Source organism: Phasianus colchicus, chromosome 6 (genome assembly GCF_987193195.1).
Source record: "Phasianus colchicus chromosome 6, bPhaCol1.hap1.1, whole genome shotgun sequence".
In the NCBI taxonomy this organism is placed as follows: Eukaryota; Metazoa; Chordata; class Aves; order Galliformes; family Phasianidae; genus Phasianus; species Phasianus colchicus.
The window spans coordinates 39,045,831-39,071,285 of record NC_143441.1 but is presented as its reverse complement, the minus strand read 5'-3'; the positions used below and the strand labels follow the sequence as shown (position 1 = coordinate 39,071,285).

Sequence of the window (25,455 nt, the reverse complement as noted above, 5' to 3'; positions counted from 1 at the left end):
GACATTTTATAACAAAGAGTGCAGGACAAGGAGGTAGAATATTATCTAACTCGTACAAGCATATGGCTGTCTTCTATATTTTACTCACATTTTCTTATTAAAAAATAAGTGATTCTGAGGGTCTGTTAGATAAAAGATCCTGTGATGCAATTGGTACGTTGTGCTCTTTGGGGCTGAGGTTGTGGACGTGGTTTCCCAGCAATGCCCTACACAGGCAGGGACCTGATGTGCAGATGACTGAGCTGCCTCCAGCATCACTGACATGGAGCCTGATTCAGCAGACTTGGCAGAGAAAGTTAAATTTAATGGTGTAGGATTTCTCACAACCCAGTGCTGAGGCTTTTGAGAACTTCAGTGTCATGCAGAACAGTTCCTGAACATGTAAAATGTGAACAGGGTCCCCCCATGGTGGTCTTCTCAAATATGTAGACTTCAGCAAGTAGGTGCTCATGAACAAAGAAGAAAGTGAAAGAAGGAAAAGTGACCAAAAGCAAAACCTGAACAAGAAAATAAGGCCACATCCATTTTATAATTAGTACACAATGTAGTATTGAGCCCCTGAAGCGCTACGAAGTCCTGAAAGGCTGAAAGTATACAGCTGAAGGCACAGGCTGAGTGGACTTGTTAGCACTGCTGACGCGGAAAGATATCTAACTCAGCCTTAAATGTTGACTATTTTGAAGGGAGATATGAGAAGCAAACTTTATCTAATGCAGAGCTCAATCTGCTGTGCCAGCTTCAAAAGAACAGCTGCTGCGAGCGCGTTTCCCAAGGGCTGATTAAACACTGGAAGGAAATTTCCAGAGTGAAAATTTACACTGGGTAGAAGTATCTTTAAAAATAAAACATGGCCTAAGTTTAACAGAATGTTTCTGCACCAGCTGTTTCTGGAAACAGTCGCTCCAATGCAGAAAATATTTCTCAGTAATATTTTCAATGCCGTGCTGTTGCATGAGAACAGGAGAAGGTTATTAAGCAGGCAGAAAGTCAAAATGAAGGAGGTGCTTTCACTACCCAAATTCAGTGATACACATGAGGGAAAAAAAAAACCACACCAAAAAATGGGTAATGAGCAAATGAAATGTTCAAAATGTTCAAAAAATCATTTCTGTGGTAATAAAAGTAGTGTTATTACATGCTTGACATAGAAGTAAGGAAAGGCAAAGATGGGGGATGGGGAATATAAAAGCCATTCTCCATCCCTCAGGGAAAACAGGGAAATCTAGAAGTGGCAATGGAATGGGGTCTGCAACAGAGGGCAGGGAACTGCCATGAGGGGAGGGATGGGGATGCTGAGCCCCCTGAAGCACTGGCACAGGGTGCCCAGAGAGGTGATGGATGCACCATCCCTGGAGACACCCAACGTCAGACTGGATGGGGCTCTGAGCACCTGATCTTGTGTAGGTGTCCCTGTTCATTGCAGGGGGTTGGGCCAGATGGCCTTTAAAGATCCCTTCCAACTCAAAGGATTCTATGCCTCTATGATTCTTTCTCCCTTTTGCCATGGCTGAGACCCATGGGGGAAATTCCAACCTCACGTACAAGTTGCATCCTTTCTGTTTTTCCTTCAACACACCCTCATGTACTTTATCTTACATAGATTTAAACATGTGCGCATCTTTTACATATCAGGAAGGTGAAAGATGACACAAGCTGAAAAAAAACAGTAAATCACAGCAATTCATTTCCTTTTTATAGGAGAGCTCAAGAAGTAAGCCTGTTCCTGCCCCGTATTTCCCCAAGTAGTGCTGGTACACGTGTTCCTGTGCACCTCTCCTCAGCATAACCAGGACTGATGGCTCTGAAAAGTAACAAAAAAAGACACCCCTTAGGAAAAGGATTTTTAGCCTTTATTGCAAAATCTGAACCAGTGTACAAAACCCCAGTGTACAAAACTGTCTATGCAGTGAAAATAGGAACTGGAAACAAGCCTCGTTTTAATGTTAGTCCTTTTTCTTGCAGATCATCAGGGGAGTTTCCCTTCCTATCAGAAGGGCAGCGCTTGTCAGCTCATCGACAGTGCGACTTGAGGAAGGCAGACCTTTCTGCTTACACACTGATTATAAAAAGAGGAAGGAGGCGGGGGAGGAAGTGCAGCTATTTGTCAGCCTGTGCTTATGGGCCATGCTCTGTCCTGCAGCTCCCTTCTGCACTAAGAAGGTGGAAGCACATTAGCAGCTGTAGTGGCAGGTTTGAGCTGCCTGGAGGTGGCCAGCAGAGCCTGTTCCTCAGGTACACAGAAAGTGGCAGAAATGGAAAGAGCTGCAAAGTTTGAGGACGAGTGGCTTCCTCCTAGGTTTGTAGGGCTGAGAAATGGTATGGGGATTTCTGGGCAGCTGGGAGGAGCTCCAGAAACGTGGTAGAAAGCCGTGCTGGGGCCTGCCCAACACTTCTGAGAACTCTCACATCTCATAAGGCAATGACAGTGATGAAGGAGTTTGTATTGGTGGTAGAAATTACTCTTTTGGGAAAACACTGGGAATTTTACTGTGTATTTGGGGAGAAAAAATAGGGCTGCTGTTAGATCCCTGAGTATCAAACCCATCCCTTTAGTTTTATTATGAAATGAAAAATCTCTCAGAGCCTTCATCTTCAGTAGAAGGGCACTGGGAGTGTTTCCCATACAGCAAGTGCCTGCAGCATCCTGGGTGATGAAGTTCATCCACTGCACATTGTGCCCTTTCACAGCTGAGCAAAAAGCTGTGCACTCCATTCTTTGCCCACTTATTTTGAGCGTGAATAAAAAGTAACTTCATTAAAGCCAGTGAATTACACTGATAACAATTACCAGCGTGGGAGGAGAATGAGCTCACTGGATCCACTCCAGGGTTTCATCACACTGGTTTGCAGTCTGTTTTCTTACTGTGATCCCTTTTTTGTTATTTTGTCAAGTCAGACTGAAAGAGATTAAATCCCAGCTCCAATAATTGTTCAATAGTTTAAGGTCTATAAAATATTTATGCACTCAGCAGTTTGCTTCTGCATAATAAGTTTAAAAGATTGATAATGTTCCATATCTGAGCTTTTTGACTGATGGTGCTAACTTTTACCGTGTGCTTATTTACTGCCCTAATGCTCTCACTCTCTTTGGCTGTATCAAGCCCTGCAAAGCTTGTCAAAATCAAGGTAGAAACTGTGATGAAGAAAGGGAGGATGACGAGAATGCAGCAGCAGGAAACGCTCCTTGCTGCTGCCATTTTGGTCACCAGTAAGCTGGGATCCCAGGAACGGCCGGACCCGAAGTACTGTGAGCATTGGGTAGGAGGTGATCCACCTGCTGCTGGGGATGGCTGCCAGCTCGGGAAAGCAGGCGTGAGATCTTCCTTTTTCCTGACAAGCCACCTGCCCACAGCTTTACAGCACCCCGGGTCTCCTTTCACGTCCGTGAACAAATCTGCATTACACACAAGTACAAAACACAGTTGGGAGAACAAGAGAACCCCTATTTAAGGGAAGCGAAACAATGACGGGCTCAGCAAGCTGCCGTGGTCTGCCGGCAGCATCCAGATCACTTTTCCTTCTCTGCTCTGTGCAGGGATAGAAGCAAGACTGCAGCACTTAAGGCCTTGGCACCGTTATCTCGGTGAGGATTTGGAAGCACTCCAGGAGGCCCAAGGAACCCACACCCTGCGCCAAGAACTTGAGACTGGGAGTACATGGAGCTGCTCAGGAGCCTGGATGATTTAAGGTAGATAACAGCCATTTGAAAATGCCTATTGCCTGGCTACCCCTCCAGACTGCAAAAACGTCTGTGGAAGGCTTCAAGGTCCCAGCGGCTGGAGCAATGCAGTTTCTTCCCTTTAGGAAACACTTCCATTTTCTGATATCTGCAAAAAAAACAAAGAAAAAAACCTCAAAGGAAAATCTGCTGTGGTATTTGATCCCACCAGTTAGGGACTGTGAAGGCTCTTCACTCACGCTGTTTATTTTGATAAATTCATTTTATTGGTTATTTCCCAATTTTCCCAATTTCATGTTGGGATAACGATGACATTAATAATGGACAGAATATCTTTGACTCATTTCCAGAAGCAAAGAACATAGAGCTCAGAACTCACACAGTATCATATCTCATTTGTCACAGTGGCTTCATGGTGATGGGAGTGTTGTTTTATGAGGTTCAAGACTGACAGAAAGCATTTGATTTCAAGTGGCTACTAGAAAAACCACTGTCCTTCAGCTATTTGCCATGCTGATTACTGTCTTGAGTTGCTTTCTGCACATTCATTTTAGAGAGTAGATGAAGAGTTTTTTAAGAGTGCAGATGTAGAGCAGCATCTTCCTGGTGGATCCTATGGGAAAACAACTACATTTACACATGCATTCTTCAAACAGCAAGTTAGTTTGCCTGTCAGAACAACACTGTCTCATGCAAAAATCTATAGGAAAGTCTTCAGGATTGAAAGAGGCAATACTTTGCATGTGAAACTGGAACTCCAGATGTGAGAGAGTTCGGCCTGCAAATCATGGAGGGTCGTAGTATCCCAGTTTCCCCAGACTTGTGAGAAAAGTAACACAGGTTTGCTGTCTTTCTTTACTTTCTGCCTTATTGTAATACATTCTGCTGATGCAGCTGATGAGAAGTTCATGTCTTATTGGTGCCCATTTAATTAAGTTGTTTTTTAATGAAACTCTTATGAAAACCCATAATGAAGAAATGGTGTCAGTATTCCACCGATAATTGACAGAGAAGCTACAAGGACTGCTTAAAAGCATCCCATATCCATGCAGTGTTGATGTTTGAAGACAGAAGCAGCAAGGTTACAAAAGCAAAGAAAAGATTTGGACATAGTGGGAGCTACAACATCAAGGAGGTAACACTGACGTGCAAGCAGAAGACCTTGATGTTTGGATATGCCTGCTTAGTCCATGGCATTTGGCATTGGCTCTCCTGCCTCCCAGGTAAATCCTGGATTGCCAATCCCCCGAAATATTCCACTGAGGGCTTTAACTGTGAGATAAAATGGTCTTCTTCAGATTCAAAGTATGATGTTATACAAACAGAGTTACAATGGCTGGCAGCACTAACCCTGCTACTGTCAATGCACACAAATCCACACCACTGTTTAGTAGTAGGAAGAGGTCTGTCTCAGCACAAATGGATTTGGGGATATTTGCTCTCTGGGATGTTATCAGTTACAGTGAGGGAGAGCTCTCTGAAGAGACTGCCAGTCTCTTACTGCAAGCTCCATATCCATCTTCTCTCAGTGCAGCGCTCATGGCCAGCGCCCAGAAAGTTAGAAGCTCTTCCTGCCTGTTTCTAGTCCAACATTTTTACAGTTCTAGATATCTTCTAACTCTCAGTTATTGCCCTGTAATTTTCTCTTCCAGCAACATTGCCATGCAGTTCCCTATCAAAAATGGGAAAACACATGATGCTTATAAGTCATGGTTATGAACAGGCTATTTATAAATGTGATGTGATATATATATGTATATCTCATATTATTTCATTATTACATACATACATTATAACAACTTCCTTATTAAATTCAAAACTGGAGAATCATATCATAAATAAGAGCATCTCTTGCAGATTTTGGGGATAAATAAAAACAGTGTTCAAGATAATAGTAACATTTATTGAAAAAATACCAGCCTTTAGAGAATCACTTCACTAATTTCAGGATTAGCATTTGGACAAGCTGCTGATGTTCAGAAAATCCTTCTTCAGAAAGATGAGACTTTGTGTCGGTGGGGAACGTGCTCCACTCCTACTAGAACAAGGCAAACATATGTTCACTCACAGCAATGACTGAACCCACTTCAGAGAGGTTTGCTGCAAGGACTCCCATGACTCTCAGTGGATTGTGCTTTTCAAATCCTACCAGACCCTTCTAACAGCTCTACTTTCAGCAGCAGCTTCTCAAAGGTTTCATAAAATATTTGAAGATAAAGCAGCTATTTTTGAAGGAGATCTGTATAGTAGCAGCATTGCTGGATTCTGGAAATTCTCCTAGAAGAATGGCTAAAGTGAAGAGTATTATCATCTCTGTATGTAGCCAAGAGAGTGTTACCTGAAACCCAAGGGAAAAATACATGCTGTTCCCCCAAACCTGATTATCTCTGAACACAAACCAGACACTTATTGCATTAAGAAATGCCTGTAACTGCAGCTAAAAAGCATACCTCTGGCTTAAACAGTCCTTGAAAGTAAGTTGAGGAGACAATTGCAGTCCTTCCAAGGGAGATGGAATCCTGGAGAGTGCAAAAGGTCACAGGGCTCAGTATTGTGCTAGAGTGCCATACAAAAATGAATAAATGAATGCATAAATGCAGCTCCAGTTCAGGCAGTACCTTAAAACGAGATGTTTGGAACTAAGAAAATGATCAAGAATTAGCTCTAGCTTACTCATACATATGGGGAGCATGTGAGAGGGCAAGGTCCTCAGAAAACTGTAGCTGCTGAGGGAGCTATGCGGACCAAGGCAATGGCAAATAGCAGAGGTTCCGCTACTTGGGTTAGAGCCCAACTCAGAGCTTCAGTCCAGTAGGCTCTGCATAGACACAGCCTAGAGGGAGGAGCCCTCTTCTGAGACTCAGCACCCAGCTGGGCAGAGAATGAGAATCATGTGGCTTGGTGCCCTCCAAAACACCTGCTTTGCCTGGTGTTACAGCAGTTGGAGGACCCTCCAGGGAGGAAAATCTGTTTTTTGTCTGAAGAGGTTCTTGCCATTCCCTCCTGGACACCCTCTCCTCTTTGATGTGTACCCAATTATCTAACTTGGGCTGATAAGTTCTGGAGAACATCAGGGAGAAGGCACTGAGGGGCACACCTACTAGTCCAGATGTAGTTGGCCAAGCCTGCAGCTGCTGAGGTCTTCAGGTGTGCTACCAGTATCATAAGCAAGAAATGAAACCAACAGTTCGCTACTCTTCACATTTCCCCAGAGCTATGTGGTCAAGTGCCCGAACAATCAGAAGTAAAACAAAATTAAAAAAAAAAAAAACAGCTAACACTCTGGCAGAAGTGTTTTTTTTTTGTTGTTTTTTTTTTTTGTTTTTGTTTTTTTTGTTTTTTTTAAATGAGATTTTCTATAAGCTCCATTGGGTGGAACAGCAGGAAAGCACTGTCAATTGTCTGCAGGGCCCTTCCCACCACTGGAAGTCAGTCCCACCTGAATTTTGTGTCCTTCCACCCCTCAAAGAGCACCTACATTCCTGCTAATGTAGCCTACCACTAGTTGACAGAGCATGCCAACGTGCTCTGAAATTTTAACTGACATCTCACATGTCCATTAATCTCTGGATAAATCAAATAAATTAATGGTGAAATGACATCCTGTGCCACAAGTGGATGGGTTTGTAGGGCTTAACTCAGCAAAAATGCATTGAGATGTCACTCAGTCAGGCATTGCCAGGATAACAGGGGACTTTCTAATAGGATTTTTCTCACTCTTCAGTTTCTTCCAGCACCAGAGTAAGCATTTTATTGGGTTTGCTGACTCACACTTTTAATTAGGAAAGAGCAATGTTTTCTGTTCTTTGAATAATATACTTAAATCAAGTGTTACAAGTACTCAAATGTATTAAAATATTTAACAAAATATTCCATAATTTAATGTCATATATATTTCTTGGCAGCAGTGAACTCCAAGAGCCTGAAGCTGTAATTGAACAATAAATTTAAAACATGATTTCAACCCATGTATTATAGATGTGGTGGGGTCTTTACTAAGCTCCTTGCTGGTACCATGTCATCAGGATTCCCATTGTTCTGACAACTCTTTCTGTTCATTTCTTACAGACAAGACATTGGTATTGCAGCAGTAATGCAAACTCATTGTTTTAACTTTAGATGTGAGGTCATAACATGGAAATTGGATAAAGCTATGATACTCTTTCCTTCAAAGCTGAAAAATATTCTCTAAATTTATTTTTCTGGCTGTGGAGATTTTGGGGTGGGTTATTCTCTGACTCATTACTGATGCTTTCATAGTTTATTCACATGCAGAGCTAGATTTCTACTTTCTTTGCTATAACTTGGTATTGACAGCTCTTATTTTTTAAGTCCTTCAGAGATCCTTATAGAATCAGATTTACTCATTGCAAATGATCTACAAAGATTATTTTAAATGCTATTTAGCAGCTACTCAGCAAGCTAAAAGCTGGCTCCTTTTCCTCTACCCCACTACGTGTGAGGACTCAAATTCTGGCTCTGTGGAGGATCTATAGCCAAGTTAACCCAAACTGCCTCTGTTCAGTTTATGCATAGTATCTCTAGCTCTGGGAAATGCATTTGTTATTTTGCAAACACATATGCTTAGATCTGGATTCTAGTGCTTACTCTGTGGCAGTGAAGCAATATGTCAATGGAACAAATTCAGAGTTGGCTTCCACCTGAGTTTTGGCTATTGCTTCTCCTTGAGGCTTTGCTGAGCCTCAAGAAAAAAATGCCCTGCAAACTGTCATCTGTGCCCATGCCCTCCATGGCACAAGAAAACTCACCAAATAGGTGCCAACCACATCCACTTTAGAGTAGAAAAATAGCTACTGCTATTTTTTACAGAGTGACTTAGGAGAGCTCTGCTCCAAAGCCTATCCCTTGAGACTGACCATCTGTTGTTGCTGAACCTGCTCCAAACCCCCTGTTCCTGAACAGGACTGTCGAGAAACTTGTGGTAAGGCAGCCCTTGTGTCCCGACACCATTGAGGCTCCTGTGGCCCCACCATGCCTGGTGCCCAGCCTGTGTATGGTGACAGACTGTCCTGTTTGGGTGGTCAGCAGCTGGTGGCAGGTCCCTGCTAGCACAGGGGTCTCCAGTGACCGTGCTGGTCCTGTGTTGGCAGCAGTGATCCACAGAAGGTGTTTGTGCTACTATAAGATGCCCATTCTCTCTGGAGCAGAGTACCACATGTTCCCTCTGTTGGCTTTGCCAGGTGGGAAAAAGGACTGGGGTTTATATAATATGATTAAAGTATGTTTTAGAGCCTCCTTCCCACTCTTATCAATAACAATTAGATAATACCTCTGTTAGGTTGCCATGACTGTGCAAATCCCTGTGTTTGAAGCCAGCAATGGGTCTGACTGAAAACTGGGGAATGCGTTCCGAAGTGCATGATCTCACTTTTGGTACTACAGGATTTCATCCCTTTCCTTTACTCCAGCCTGAAGAGTCATTTATGACTTTTGTATGGTACACTGCTATTCCTCAGTATTCATTATGTGATGCCTAATATTAGGTCACTACCTAATTTATCTGCACAGTTCTAAAGGTTTTGACAGGGTCATTATCAAAATATTAAGACTTTGGAGTCTTGCCAAGTAACATCCCTCCAGCCACACACTTCTTGCAGGATTACTCATTGCCTCCTTTTCCTTCCACACTGCTATCTCTAAGACAGCTTTTCACTCACCTTTCACTTTTGCAACTGACCCTATATTTGCCATCTCAAAGAAAGGATTCCTACATGACCTAGACCAATATAACCTACTGAAGACCGGAGAGTTTTAATGGAAACGTTTTCTTTGTTAAGTCGATTTGTTGTCTCATTAAAGACAACCTGGCAGAAGCTACCTTAAAATCACTTGTGTTGTGTTTTATCACATTTTCCCTTCACATTCATGTCTTTAATTATCATTTTCTTCAGAATCAGTTTTAAACCCTGAATATTGTTGAGACAGACTAATGAGTCTAGACTAGATCTAAGCGCTTTGTTTTCTTTCTGGAACACCCGTCTTGCCATTTTTTTTGTGCCAGTATTTTTCAGAACACTGAGGTGAGATCATCCAGTTTCTCTGAATCAAGTGCACTGAACTCAAGCTTTGTTTCCACTATGATTTCCAGCTCATTCCCATCATCTGTCTTTTGCTCTCATGATAACTCATTGCTCTTGTTTGAAACCAAATTCTGGATCCATAGTGCCTTGTTTCTAATTTCTGTTTTGTGCTGCTGAAAAACATCTTGTGCTTTTGCTTCAAGTTTTGTAAATTCAATCTCAGGTTGTCTTTGGAAGTACTGAGATTGCCTCTGTTCCTCTCCCTTTACACATCGGTCCTCTCTCCCTTCACTATACAGATTTATTTTCGAGGCGATTGTTGCAGGTGCCTGCTGGAGGAATCAGGCCTTGCTGGGATCCTGCCGCGCTCCAGGCACATGCACTCAGGCCCAGGCAGTCCTCTGCTTTGAAATGAAGGCTCAGGCATGAGAGATAGTGAGAACTGGGCAGTTCTCGCCATAACCCTAAACACTGAAGTATGTCTAACCTGTGACTCACTGCACAGTATGGGGACTTCAGTGAAGCACGGAAAGCTGAAGTCTCAGTGGTGTGATGTGGTACTGAACTCAGTAAAACCATACTGATCCAGATAAGGTGAGGGACTGAGTCCAAAGCCTTTAAAATATGTAACTAAGCCTCTACATGGGAGCTGTGCATCTCTGTGTGATTCCTGCTTTTCTTTCTTTCTGTCTGTCTTTTTTTGCAAATAGACATCAAGAAAGTCAGTATTGCCAAAGGAAATAAAAACATGGAGCATGTCATTCTTTGCAAGGAAAATCTTACACTGAGCCATTAAATTGTTGTGGACTTCGGATGCACATTTACCAGTGGGGTAATTCTCAGTTTATTGTTGCTTCGATGGGAGGAGGACTGATTTTATTAAAGTGTCTGTGTTTTTATTTCAGCAAAAGAAGACCTTTGATGTCATTGGTATGTTTTGGTCCTGGGATTATTTCTGTGACATGATGCAAGGTTTGAGAATATTTTATTTGGAAAAAAAAATATATATATATCTCAAATAAAAGTTGGTGAAATGGAAAAAAAAAAAAAAAAAAAGAACTCTTTATGTAAGAGAAAAACAAGAGTCCACAAAAGTGTCTTACATAAAGCAGCAGCAGGAAACTCCAGGACAAGAATGAAAGAAATCCAGTTGCATAAAGCTGTTTTGCTGTTTATTGGGTTCTTATTTCTTCAGCTAGCACAATATCAGTTCCTGTTCAATAACCGATGCAGACTGAGAGCTGTGAAGGTGATGGAGTTTAAATTCTCTAAAGTAAAAACCAAATACGATTCTTTAGTTATTCTAAGCCATTGGACCAGAACAACACAGTACAGAATATTACATCCTTTCACAATTTATCTAGCTTTTAAGCAAATGTATTGTTCTGTTTATAAGAAAAAGCAATGAAACAAAAACAGGCCCTCTGCTTGTCATATTCGATTTTACACTATATTCTTTAACGTCGAGCGCATCGCTGTGGGTGTCTGTGGTTTGCCATCATCCCCGAAGATGTTCTTGAAAATGAGATGTTTCGTCTCAGTGGCCATACCCTGCTGACATGTTCAAAATAAATAAATGATCAGTTCTGCAGTCCTGCTGTTAGGGTTTAGGAAGAATTTACATAGAATACTGTGCTTCTCTGGGAATTGTCAACCCTTAATCTTTCAGTAAGCTACAAAACTATTATTAACATATCTCTAGGTAATGTTGTTTAGTGTTAATACTCAGTGGAATATACTTTTCATCAAAATATGAAAGCAGTCCATGTATGTTCTACCCTCAGGCGCAATATTAGATATGCTGTTTCTTGGAATGACTGCACTACAAAAATTAATCTAGTCTTACTTTCAATGACTTTTGTGTCAACGTATAAACTTGGGATTATTTTCTAGGTGGAAAAATGAGTCAAGACAGGGGAAATAGTTCTGGCAAGTGAACCCAATAAAAATGTGTGCTGACGCCAGAAGTTTCAAAGCAGTGAGGTCTTCCCAGCGATGTGTGGTGCAGCCCCTCTGCTTTCTGCAGCACATCTGATCTGATCTAGGTTGCTTTGTAGAACATCCTGTTTGGTGAGTGTTTATCTCAGCCTCGTCACATGGATGAGCTATGAGAGCATAAACATGAAGCTAAAGTTGGTGCTGGGACGAGGGAGGGTGATTCCCCCTGCAAGAGGAGCAGATGCTGTGTTTGGTGAAGAACGCACACGCAGAGCAGGGCTGGGTCCCTGTGGCTCCCTCTGCCATACTGCCCAACAGACGCCTTTTGGGGTCAAGCGGACATCTTTGGAAAATGGAAATCCTTCTTGCATGAATCCACAAGAAGAAACAATCTCAGGTTAAAAATACAGCATGGAATTATTGAATTATCAGAGGGTTTTTTTTTTGTTTTTGTTTGTTTGTTTGTTTTCTTTTGCAAAAGTAACCCTAGAAATAAAAATACAGAGAAAAAAAAGTTTGGTTTTTTTTCAGCCTGTTGCCAACAGGCTGCCTTTAAGGGGTCCACTGAACCTGCTGGGAAATGAGTAGTATGCCCACATATGCTAGTATGTGGGCAAAGAAGGGAGAAATCACAATATAATTTACTTTGACTCTCCAGAAAGGCAAGAATCGTGGGAGGAAGGGGCGACCAGAAGTGATGGGATATGACTCAGGATAGTTGCAGCTCCTCTGTGTCCCTTGCTCTGCCCAGAGTCAGCAGAGCACTGCAGTCACTGAGTTTCTGGCACTTTGGTGCTGCTGGGCATCTCTTATGCAGTGGGGACTCAGACCCCAGCAGGAGCTCAGGGCTGCCAAGTGGGTGCTCTGGCACAGCCCAGCTGTGGCAATCCTAGGCCGGATAAAACATTGTGTTATGTGCAGTAGAAGTGAGGGAGTGGGAAAAGGGCCCATTGCTGCACAGAAGAAAAATTTAGGAATATCATGTTTCATGGCTAACCATATTCCAGTCACTGATGGTGCGCTTCCTCACATGCACTAATTTTCCTTATAATCTTTGAGGAGAAGATCACCGTCCTCAATATTTTCCCAAAACAAACCTGAAAGACAAGTTAAATGTTTGACAAATAAAACACCAGACTTTCTTTTTCCTTCCTTATTTTTCCTTCACTGCTCTGAGTGAACACTTTCAACTCCTCTTTTCAAATCTCACAGCCTACAGCATGCAGTAATAGCTCATTCATTATTCAGGTAACTGCTTCTGTAACTGGGTTAATAACAGTCCTCATATCTAAGTACAGCGCTCTGCTCCGTACCGCTCAGGTTCCCACAGAGCTTTTGTTTCCCTCAGTTTGCAGTAATGTTCCCCATAAAGCCATTTACCAAAACAACTGTGCCACAGTAGCTGGTGCATTACGCCCAGTGAATCACTGTAACAAGATTTGTTAAAGCTGTGGCCAACCTTTGGAGTGTAATGGTCATCCGTCAATGATCTCTTATTAAAAAAAAGCTGAAAGCCCTCATTTCAATGTATGTGTCTTTCCCCACAGCAGTCAATCCCAAGAGCTGACCAGGTTGCTGTAATGTCTGAAGGCAGCCTGGGATCAAAAAGCTGGAAGAACTTTGCTTCACAGGAAGTAGAAGCCGAGGCACAAGTGGAACCCCATATGTAAAAGAGGAGCTAAGGATAATTACTGAGTCAAATACTTCAGTTCATACAAAACTGAGAAAATTATTAGTCATAAAACAAATGAATCTTTATCATTTGATGGCATATACAGCAGTATATACGCTTTTCTAAACTAGAATTCTCTGGGTTAAAAAAAATAGAATATTAAGGCAAGATGATGAATATAATTTATTTAGTGTGTTGAAAAGCTTTCAATAGGATTTTACCCATGAGACTGTGAAAGAAGTCTGGTAACAAGAAGGTGAGGTAAAGGCTTGTCCTGGATTAACAACTGCTGAGGAGACAAGCTGGCAGGGGGAATAAATGTCTGCAGCCTGAGGTTGAAAAACATTAGGAGCGAAGTGCCCTAAGGATGTCTGTAAGGACTGCTCTGTATCTATCCTTGCACGGCTGCCTGTGCTTTACATACACTGCAGCAGCTTCCTTCAGTTACTCTGAGGATCTGTTTGCAACAAAGAGAAGGTGAATGCAGAGTTCCAGATAAGGAAAACACGTAAGTGTTAGGGTCTTTAGAGATTTTCAGAATTATTTCTTACGTCTCAAGACTGTGATGGTCGTTTCAGTGAATTTGCTTAAGCACTGCTAAGAAATGCATGAACAATGAAATGTCAGACTGTATTGCTGACAAAAGCTCGCTCGGAAAAGGAAAAGCTCCAAAGGATTGCTTGAAACATGAGACAACTCTAATACCACCAGTGGTTGTCCTAACAGGATGGCAGATGAACTTGAAATAAAAGGTAACGTGTTTGAAAGAAATAATTTAAACTACTCTGACACACTGATGGCTTCTGAATTAACTGTAATCTCTGGGGGAGAGAGCTGAGCATTATTGTGAGCAGCTCAGTGAAGATACTGAGCAGCGGTACACAACATGTGCCTGGGACAGTGAAGTGGGGGATGTGTTAAGAAGAGGATGGGAATGCATTGCCCTGGTGCACAGAGGTGACAGCACGTGTAGCCACACGTGCACACAGGGATGGCTCCTCATCCACTGTGAGTTCAGATACTGCTTGTAAAATGTGAACTTGACAAATGAACATCTGAATTATTCACCTTTCCCTAGTGAGTAGATGGGATGAGGATGATGCAGTTGGTCACTCACATCCAGTCCCTCTGGCAGTGCACTGGGAGCTGGAAGCCTGGAAAGACCTGGGTTGGCATGAGGGGTGTGCGAGCACTCAGACTCTTCATTAGCTTTAGTCCTGCTTCTCCTTCCCAGGACATTTCCAATTGCTTCTGCCAAAGTTTCCCCTCTCTGTCATTTTCCCACCAGAGTCATTGCCTTTCATGTTTACTAAATACTGTCATATTTTGGTCTGGATTCATAAATCCATGTGGGAAAGCGAAGTGGCGTCAGCCAGGACTCATGAAGAAGCCCTGCGGGGATGGGCTGAGGGACGAAGCTGAGGGAAGTGGTGCCAATGGGGAACTAGGAGAGGAGCCCCAGGGCCGCAGAACCATGCAGACTGACATCTCACACAGCCCCAGCAAAGCCCTTCTCTGTCTCCAGGTCTGTGGTGCACCAGCATCCCTGACACATCATTTTACAGCTTTTAAGATGAATAGAGGAAGCTCATAACTCCGTGGTTTTGTTACAGCTTCTCAGTAAGATAACCTCCACAAAACGCAAACTGATGCATGGTTATCTTTGCAACCAGAAGGGCTAAACACTTCATTAGCTTTTTAAATGAAAGCTTAGGTTCTGGAGAAGGCAGCCAAATCTGCAGGAAGGACCTAATTCCTCCCACATTTTCATGAGAACAGAGGATCAACATCTTTGCAAGTCAGACGTTCCTGTTCCGCCTGTCCCAGAAAACAAGGAAAATGGTATGCTTGCATTTAAAAGGTAACACACTTAAAGCAGATAAAGAGAGTTGTGAATAAGTAGGGTAGAACAAACCTGCAGCCTTCATTTATGAATGTTCCAGTGACTGCAAATGATGAGAGAAGAAACGTTTTCCCTTCAAAGCAGCACAGGCCTGGCCCAGGGACTGCATTCAGTCCAAGCCAGCAGCCAAGCAGCTAAATGCATTCATTAGGAGAGCCATCTCCGTGCTGGCTGTGGACTTTTTCAGTGATGTTAATACTGCGTGAAAATCAAAGTTTTCATTAAAAGAAGGAAGTAAATTGTTCATTTTCACACCTGTTGAAAGAAACTTGAAAATCTGTCAGATTCCACCCTCCCCCCCCCCCCAAAAAAAAAAAACCAAAAAAAGAACCAACAACAAAAAAAAGAAAATGAAAGAGGCACAAGTTTTTGTTTGTTTGTTTACCTTTCTGTAAAGGTTATGACCTCCACATCAGAAGCAGTACTGCTCATTACTGGTTTAAGTGATAGGGGACTGATGGAGACTGTCATGTTGGAGCGACTCTTGTACCCATCAACAAGGACGCCTGAGACCCTTGAAATCTGAAACATCGTAACTCATGATCTGGATGAGTTCTTTCCTATTAAAGCAAATAAGAACTACTGGGAAAGTGCTGGATTTCTCCATTAAGATCCTTAGCAAAAACATGAGGAATTGAAATAAAACCCCAATTTAAAGCATAACTTGGATAAAGCGCTGTAGTAAAGCAGTGTCATTTGGAAATGTCGTGCTGGCTTTCATAATGCAAACTGTGCACCTGTCTCTACAATGCTATACCCCATCAGAAGATATCATGGTGGAGTCTGATAATGAGCCAACACCACACAGCCGCATTGCTGCTGCATGTGCTGCACGAGGTGTCTGCATCCTGCCAGCCTTATTCCCTGAACAGGCATGGCTGATGCTTCTAGGAGCTGTAAGACATCTAGGAGACTCGCCAACGGGGAGCAAACCCAATGCTGCCAGTAGCATGATGGGATAGTGCCAAATTAGTACAGAAGTTCCTGTATGTGCCAAATAGCTTTCTAATTACATTGCGATCAGCAAGACAAAACTGTGTCTCTTTAAAAACATATGTCTGTATTCGCAGCGGGTCTTCAGTGCAGAAGGGAAATTTAGAGGCAAAATGTCAAGCAAGGCTTGTTTTCAGACACATGTGGGCTTCCTGGACCACGGTCCATAGGACTGACCTCCTCCACTCCAGGGAGAGGAAAAAAGAAAGAGAAGCTGGGATCCAGCTTAGATTAGGAGGTGGTGGGACTAATTCAGAGTACGTGCACACATTGAAGCATATGTGACACTGGCAAATACCTTCTCCCTTTACATAAAACGTTTAGTATTCTGTTTGGTTGCTTTTAGGTTGAATAGCACCAACATGGCTCTGTTCCAATGGGCCCAGTTCTCTTTTCAGATTGTGTCATTTTTTTCTCAAATGAGTGTAGAATATATTTCTAAGAGTTGTGATACAGCAGTCCAAACTTGAATAAGCTGGTCCAAATTTTTTCATTTGCATCTGCTCCTCATTAAAGAGAGGATGCAAAAGCTTTTGGAACAAATAGTGGACTCCTAGGAGTACATTGTGGAGGAATTTACAAAGAATGAAAAGTGAATCATGTCACTATAGAGATAATTACTCAAATATGTGGTAAGTAAAATTTCATCTGGATCCTTCGCACTCTCAGGCCTTCCTTCAGCTCCTCTAACTGGTAACGTAGCCATTGTGCAACAGATTGAAGAGAGCAATATGCACATAGGTTCAACCATCTGCCCCTCATCTAGGCCGTTACTCTTGGGGCCATTTGCATTTCATTACCAGCATAAAAAGATTTAAGAGGAGACAATGTGAGAATATTGGATTTGGTGGGTGACTATACTGCTTTCAGCTCAGGGAGATTAAGGCACAGGGAGCTCTGGTGCTGATCCCCATTACAGCAGACACGTTGCTCACGTTCCAGAAACAAAATTTTAGAGGACCAGTTCTGTGGGCCACCACTCCACAGACTTGATATGTAATGCCTTGACAACCTGTTTTCTTAGAGATTTTGGGCATTCCAACTTCTTGGGCCATTTATTGCAGAAGTCTCCTGGCTTCTGTTGAAGAAAAAAAACAATTTACTTCAACAGGAGGTAGTCCCTTATGAGACACATCCAGCTGGCCGCAGCGGGAGCTGGCCTTGTCATCTTTACAAGCAGGATACGTTCACATGCCAAAGTCAGCAGAAACAAAATAGATGACACATCCACAGTCTGAAGGTTTGCATTCCCAACAAACCCAAGCAGAAATAAGACAGGATGGGGAGCCAGGTCCAAATCAAGCATTTAGTTCAAACATTTACATGACTGAGATCAAACTCTCGCATTATGGATTAAACCCATAAAATGTGTAGGAAGGCAGGAGCTGTTTGTCGGTTGTCTCTTAAACATGTCTGGGGACGTTTTGTGGCATCTGTTGTACAAGCTTGAGTTAGTAAAACCCACATAGAAAGCAGTAGGTTGAGACCAAACTGCTGATGTCTGAAATTTTCAGTCTGCTTGACAGGACACCCTGCCAGATCTCTGACAGTGTCTGCCCGAGGCTCCTTCTCCTCTCATCCCACACACCTCGAGCTGATGGTTACTTGTGCTGCCTCATGCCCGTGGTACTTAGGGAGCCACGTATTAAGGAGAGCCTTGTTTGGGAGGAGCGGATTCCTTGATCCTTAGTGATGTTTTCAGCTTGAAGGTGCTTAAGTCTTTCTGTTAAAAAGCCTGCCATCAGTCATGCACATGGGGTTACCAAAGGGTTACAACTTTCTCGTGTTCATTCAGTTTGGAGTGGTTTTGTTAGGATGGTCTTTCAGTGCTGTGATCTGGGGACACCTTTGGCTCACCCTTGTTCTTAGGGTTCCATGTCTCTCTGTGCCCACACAGGAGGCAGAAGACCGCTGTAGCTCAACAGTGCATTGCGGAACATGCTCCCAGAAGCTGCTGCTGACATGGCTACAGAGCCTCAGGCTGCCTTCAGTGTCTGGAGACCTGTGTGTGTTTGACCAGAACTGCAAGCTGGTTCCTCACAGGCAATTTCAGAATCTGTACTGAAGCCTCTTGCAGCTTTGTCAAACAAAGCCATGGCCAGAGAGAGCCCTACCCGTGTGTGACTGGCTGCGAGGCACATCCCAACCCTCCTTGTGCCAGCCCTGCGGGGTGAGCCTGCACAGTGCTGGTAGGAGAGCTGCACTCACTGGTGTATTTCTCTTTTAGCACACAGTTTGGTTTGAGAAGGCACTGGTGTCAGCAGCTGTACATCACTGAAATACAGAAGTGCCAGGTCTGGCCTTAAAATGAACCTCAATGCAGACCTGGCAATTCAGTTCTGAATTCAATGGGGAACAACACAATGCTTCTGTATGCTCAGTAAAATACAGCAGAAGCCAAGACATCTTAGCCCAGGCATTTCTGGGTGCCTGTCTCATCTGAACATTTGCTAGCAGTGGGTTGATATTTTTAGAACAGTTATGCATCTTTGGGAAATATTGTGGCACACAGAAATCCAGACGGAAGAAAGTATTATAGTGCTGTTGTTGAGGGACAGGAGTAAGGCTGTTTGTGGCACTCATGAAAGTTACATCTGTGCTGTATGGATAGAGACAGTTCCTTCACCACATAAACTCACAGAAAGTGAGGGACAGGAGACTGGGAGGTGCTGAGCTCCACAAACACAGATTCATTGCCTGAATGTAGAAAGACTTGAGTAAAGGGACCTATTTTATACGTCCTCAGCAGTTTGAGCTTTTCATTTTTCCATGCTTACTATTTTTTATCCTTCACTGTGCATACTCCAAGTACTTGTTAACACCCTTTCCTTTGGGTTACTTATCAGTAAAATCTCTTCTCTCAATTGCTCCAAAAAATTTCTGTAGTTGCATCCCTCCTTGACCTGACAGAGCTGAGACTGCATCCCACAGATAACTTGCCATACAGCATGTGGCTGTGTATGTACAAATGTATATATGCAGTGCACGTGGTGTGCTTTATCAAGCCAGGACTGTGTATACTAGAGCTGTTCAGGATCAACTTGTATTTGGGCAACAGATGTTTTCTGCATTTCATCCTTTTCTTGCAGTTTAAAAATAAACACAACCAATACTGAATTGAGTGAAGAGTGAATTCTCACGTGCACATCTCACATCTAACTGCTTTTCAAAGCCTTAGAAATATTCTTTGCACACAGCTCGGTTACTGCTATCTGCCACTCTTCTTTTCCCCTTCCCAGTATTCTGGAACTTCTCCTGACTTCACAGCTGATGGAGCAGCCAGCCTGTGGTTGCCCAGAGCCATGTGTCAGGGCTGAGCTCAGAGCCCTGGCCCAGCGGAGCTGCATGGAGCTGGCTCAGCTGGCTTGGGCTGGGGATGCAGCTTATCTGCCAGTGGAGAAACACCCTTGGATAATGAAAAGTAGCAATGGAACGTGCTTCAAAACTCCTATTGACTTCATGAGAGCTGACCGACAGAAACCACTGTATACTAGGAAAATGAGCTGGGACACTAAATTAATTTCAGCAGTCCTAGCATCAGGGGTTCTTAAGGCTGTTCTGTGAAGTTTGGGTTTGCATGGATTTGTTCTCTATTAAATTCACAGGGATGGAGCCAAGTTTCTCTCAAACTGCTGAGCTAGGCTTCAGAGCTAGGATTTTCACAGAAACAGAAAAAGCCACAGAGTTTTGTCTGACTCCCACCTGAAAGCAGAAATTGGTCCACATCTGCTGACAAGTTTGTGACTGTCAGCTCAATCCACTCTTGGCCTGGGCACCCCGCTGGTGTCTGCCTGGCTCCGTGTCTCACTGCAAAAGACCCACCCAGCGGTCAGGTCTGCTCTGAACTTGACAAAAGTTTGTAAAACTGTAAATTCAACAGGTTTCTGATTGTCTTAAAGCAGCCTTTTCCCTTCCTACTTTCTCAGCTGCTGTTAGAACAGTACTGCCGGTCGGATGTCCGTAGCACTGCTTCTTGAAAATACTAGCTTGAAAATACCCAGAGCTGGCCCTGCTGCACACATGGAGTTTTGTAACCTTGTGTGAGCTGAGAGACTTTCTTTTCCCTGCAGAAACCCCCACACCCATGTTCTGAGACTTCCTCTCACTATTCCTGTGACAGTGAGTCACTTCCCAGCCACCTTCTGCCTACACGGGGCCCAGGTGCTGCTGCCTTCACCACGATGCTGAGTGTGAAACCAAAGGGATTTGCTGAATCAAGACTATATTCAAGCATTTCCTTTTTGCTCACTTTTAAAAAGATTTCCTGTCTCTTTTCTCTTTTCCTCTCTTGCTTTTTGTAATCTTTCATTTCATCTATGAATTAGCTTGGTCTGCAGAGTCTATGTTTGTTTTCCATTGACAGCCAGGCCAGAGAAGTGCTCACAAATACACTATTTTCTCTCTGCAGTGGGGGAGAGGAATGTCAGCTGGGGACTGGGAGGACTGTGGGAAGACAGGGAAAGAACTCGTTTCATCAGGGCTGATGAAGTTATCGCAAGCTGAGGTTTGGAAACATGCTGTTGTGATCCTTAAATGGAGGATCTGAAAGCACTGTGATGTGTAGATCCAAGCCTGAATACTTTGGTGCATCAACAATACTTAGTTTGGATCGGGAACCTACCTTCAAAGCAAATCTCCCAGTTGTTCCCACTTACTGTGCTCTGTTTTGAATTGTGGAGCAGATCTAGAAAAGATGAGCCCGATGCCTTTCAGACAAAACACACACTTGAAAATGTGCTTCAGGAGCCCACCAGGTGCACTCCAGCCACAAACAAGTATTTAGTCCACACACACTCCAGGTAGCATGTATTTCCACGGGGCAGCTGCAGAAGGGCTCCATAGGCTCAGAATAGTGAAAAATCAAACCTTCAACATGAACTAACAAACGACAGCCACTGCTCCACTGTGCACCATGCACAGAAAACCTAATAATGTTTGGGAAAAAGATCATCTGTGCCCTGTAACTATTTAGAAAAAAAAATTGAAGTGTGATACCACTCAAATGAGAGAGTTGCCAGTATAAAAGCAGAGATGTCTGAACATACCACAGTTACTGTATATGAAGCTCTTCTAGACATTTGAGAAACCTAATAATCTCACTGCATAAATATAAAAATTTATGTTTGATATATAAATGTAGATAAGATATATGTAATACATTTCATATATATACATAAAATTGTCTCCCTATATATGTTGTGATTTCTAACACAGTCAATCCATTCTTTACTCCTGCTAATCTCTGTAAGGGAATGCAGAGATGTTTTAATGTGATGTTTTGGTCCCAGTCCTTCCTTTGTACACAGAAACTCTGTAAAATTACTAATGTATAAGCTGAAAGCAAATAAATCTGAATATCTGAAAGCAAATAAATATACGAAACATAAACTTTGCTGCTCCTGCTGTCACCTGTTTGGCAGGATACAAGGATCATGACAAGCAGTTACAGTAGTAAAAGCTTAATTATTGTTTAGTAATTATTGGCTGAAATAAATTAAATGTCAAAGGTGTCAGTAGTGAAAAATGACATCATGTATGATATAATTAAATACACAAAACAGTGTTTAAATGGCTGTAAGTGTCTGGCCAGCCAAATCAATCAAATATTCAAAGACAATATTGACACTTTGCCCTTACATCACAGTGTTATGAATAAAAGCTTGTCACAGAAGCCATGTTAGTCCAAAGCATGAATTTTCTGGTAGGCTGAGGTCTGGTTTGAACTTCTACGATTATTATCTAATTCTACGGTAATACATGCCAACAGTTGGCGTAACTGAGGGAAAGTAAAAATGAGTCAATGAGTGTGTAGTATCACCTCATTACACACATATTCTGATGAAATGCACCTGAAAGCTCCAATGAGAGCTGCCTGAATGTGTAGGGTGAGCACCAGAAGTTTGATGGATTCAGTGCTATCAACCACTCATGCTCATCGCAGAACATCTTTAAGTGGTTTAACATTTAGGTGTTGCACTAAGGGATATAGTTTAGCGGGGAAATATTGGTGGTGGGTGTGCAATTGGACCAGAGGTCTTTTCTACCCTTGGTGATTCTATGATTCCATGTTCTTATGCTTGTTGAGATGGCAGCACATCTTGAAAACGGCCTTCTCTAACCAAGCTGTGCAAAGATCTGTGGCAGAACCGGCTGCTGTGGCATACATTGGCTGCTAGGACAAGTCTGATGAATTGCTGGGGCTTCTTGCTTGCTGTAGTCCAGAATGCCTCAGCATTGTTCTCTGGCTTTTCCCCTAAGTTCCAGGACGAAGCAGGTATCACCAACATTCAACCACCAACTGACACAGGCAATGGAAATGCGTAAAAAGCCCTGTCATCGTTTGGTATATCCATCCTGCAGCATCAGTGAAGCTGAGTGGCCATTCAGTTTCGATCAGCACACTCAGGCCACGCCGTGCCTCGCCGAGCTGCAGGTAGAGGACACACTGCTATGTGCACGCACTGCTATGTGCACACAGTGCTATGTGCACGCACAGCTATGTGCACGCACTGCTATGTGCACGCACAGCTATGTGCACGCACAGCTATGTGCACACAGTGCTATGTGCACGCACTGCTATGTGCACGCACAGCTATGTGCACACAGTGCTATGTGCACGCACTGCTATGTGCACGCACTGCTATGTGCACACAGTGCTATGTGCACGCACTGCTGTGTGCACGCACTGCTGTGTGCACACACTGCTATGTGCACGCACAGCTGTGTGCACGCACTGCTATGTGCACGCACTGCTGTGTGCACGCACTGCTATGTGCACGCACAGCTGTGTGCACGCACTGCTATGTGCACGCACAGCTGTGTGCACGCACTGCTATGTGCACGCACTGCTATGTGCACACAGTGCTATGTGCACGCACTGCTATGTGCACACAGTGCTATGTGCACGCACTGCTATGTGCACGCACTGCTGTGTGCACGCACTGCTGTGTGCACGCACTGCTATGTGCACACAGTGCTATGTGCACGCACTGCTGTGTGCACGCACTGCTGTGTGCACGCAGTGCTGTGTGCACGCACTGCTGTGTCCCACCTCCCTGCCTCAGCCGGACCAGCGCGGCTCCAACAGCGTGCCTTTCATTTTCTCCGCTCTCTCCTTTTTTCCCCCACTTGCTCACCTGCAGACTCTGTTCGTATTGTTTTATGGTACTTTAGACAACGGGTTTTAACAGCTAAACATAAAAGCCACTGAGAGCATAAACAGGAAACTTGTGTTTAGGTGGGAGCGCCTAGGAATTTTATACCGCTGACCACAGAGGCCATGGGAGAAAGGAAATAGGAAAAACACTGTAAATACCTGGGTGACTAATGACTTGTGCTGCTCATCTGGCTCCCCAGCACACGAGAAGTTCAGCGTTTTCCCGGCAGAGCACCGCGCTCGGTCCCGCGCCCCGCCGCCGCCCCTCTCCCCGCTCCGTGCCCACGGTCACCGCCCGAAGCTCCGGACGGGACGCGCCCCTCTGCCCGCACGGAGCGGCGCGGAGCGCGAGCGCTGCCCGCTGCCGGCGGTCGCGCCGCCTAAGAGGATTTGGATGAAAGTAACGCGCGCTCCCTCGTCGCGCCGCGAGGCAGCAGCTGCGGCCCGGTGCAGCCAGCGCCTTTGTCAGCAGCGCTCGGCCGCGGGCTCCCGAGGGCCCGCCATTGTTCCGGAGGGGCCTCTGCGGGGCCGCTCCCACTCTCCCGCTCCTTTCATCGCCGGCCGACGGCTCGCCGGCGGTTTTGTCTTCTGCCGACGGCGGCAGATTTCCCGAGCGGCATCTCCCACGTGGCGGCGGAGCGGCGCGGGCCGGCCAGGCGGCCATCTGCGCGGGGGGCAGGGCCGCTCCGCTCCGCTCCGGGGCTGCGCTGCAGGCGGGACCGCGGCTTCGGCTTTGCGGAGAGCTGCGGTCCCGAACCGGCGCCTCCAGGCAGTGCTGGTGCGCGGCAGGGAAGCACCGGCGTCGGGATGTGGGGCCCGGTTCGGCTGCTGTGCTTCGCTGAAATCGTGTTACTGAGTAGGGGTGGGACTTCGCTCAGAAAGTTAAGCGCATCTGTGAGCATTTCTCTGCATCCGGGACATCCATAATGAACTTCTTTTTTATTACTGCAGTGATAAGATAAGCGAAGCTTGGCGGGGTGCTGGGGAGGAGAGCTTTATTACGTCCAGAAATAACCATTTCTAGGCTGTAAACACTACAGTTTAATTGATGCAGATATGTATATCACATTTAGATAAAGATACAGCTGGGATTGATGCAGTCTGTCCTCAGGGATAGGAGCTGGGATGGCGTTATTTAGCATCTCTGTAGGCATCATGGACAGTGGGATCGTGTGCACCCTCAGCAGGTTTGCAGACAGCAGGCTGAGTGGTGCAAATGACACGCTAGAAGGAAGAGATGCCACCCAGAGGGATCTGGACCGGCCTGAGGGGTGCACACATGGCAGCATCATGAAGTTCACCAAGGCCAAGTGCAAGGTCCTGCACCTGGGTCGGGGCAGTCCCAAGCACAGATGCAGACAGGGTGGAGAATGGCTTGAGCACGGCCCCGAGGAGAAGGATTTGGGGGTGTCAGTTGATGAAAGATTCTACATGAGCTGGCAATGTGCTCTTGCAGCCCAGAAGGCCAACCGTATCCTGGGTTGCATCAAGAGAAGTATGACCAGCAGGTCAAGGGAGGTGATTCTGTCCCTCTGCTTGTTTCTCATGAGGAACCCACCTGGAGTACTGCATCCAGTTCTGTTACCCTCAGCCCAAGGACATTATGCTGTTGGAGCAGGTCCAGAGGAGGGCCACAGAGATGATCAGAAGGCTGGAGCACCTTCACTATAAGGACAGGCTGAGAGAGCTGGGACTTTTCAGCGTGGAGAAGAGAAGGCTCCAAGGAGACCTTACAGAGGCCTCCCAGTACCTGAAGGGGGCCTGCAGAAAAGCTGGGGAGGGTCTTTTTATAAGGGCATGTAGCGTCAAGATGAGGGGAATAGCTTTAACTGGAAGAGGGTAGACTTAGACTAGATACCAGGAAGAAATTATTTACTGTGGGTGGTGAGAAACTGCAATAGGTTGCCCAGAGAGGTTGGTGGATGCCCCACACCAGAGGCGTTCAAGGTCAGGTTGGATGGGGCTGTGAGCAACCTGGTCTAGAGGGAAGTGTCCCTGCCTATAGCAGGGGGTTCGAACTAGATGGTCTTAAGGGTCTCTTCCAAGGCAAACCATTCTGTGATTCTATGATAT

The 25,455-nt window shown here is 44.5% G+C and overlaps 2 long non-coding RNA genes across 3 annotated transcripts; one reads left to right on the top strand and one right to left on the bottom strand.

The window, feature by feature from the left end:
- The first annotated feature begins 1,867 nt into the window (after positions 1-1,867).
- On the top strand, positions 1,868-10,769 carry LOC149917555 (uncharacterized). Its single transcript, XR_016467853.1, has 3 exons — positions 1,868-2,232; positions 3,536-4,814; positions 10,431-10,769. It is a non-coding gene; the product is annotated as an uncharacterized LOC149917555 (long non-coding RNA).
- Positions 10,770-10,875: 106 nt separating this feature from the next.
- On the bottom strand, positions 10,876-24,010 carry LOC116244398 (uncharacterized). Of its 2 annotated transcripts, XR_016467855.1 has the most exons (4): positions 23,542-24,010; positions 19,929-20,033; positions 15,246-15,431; positions 10,876-11,274 (listed from the first exon to the last, which is right to left on the bottom strand). It is a non-coding gene; the product is annotated as an uncharacterized LOC116244398 (long non-coding RNA). The 2 variants fall into 2 exon arrangements; XR_016467854.1 differs by lacking the exon at positions 19,929-20,033 and having other exon boundaries at positions 23,542-24,001.
- Positions 24,011-25,455: the final 1,445 nt, after the last annotated feature.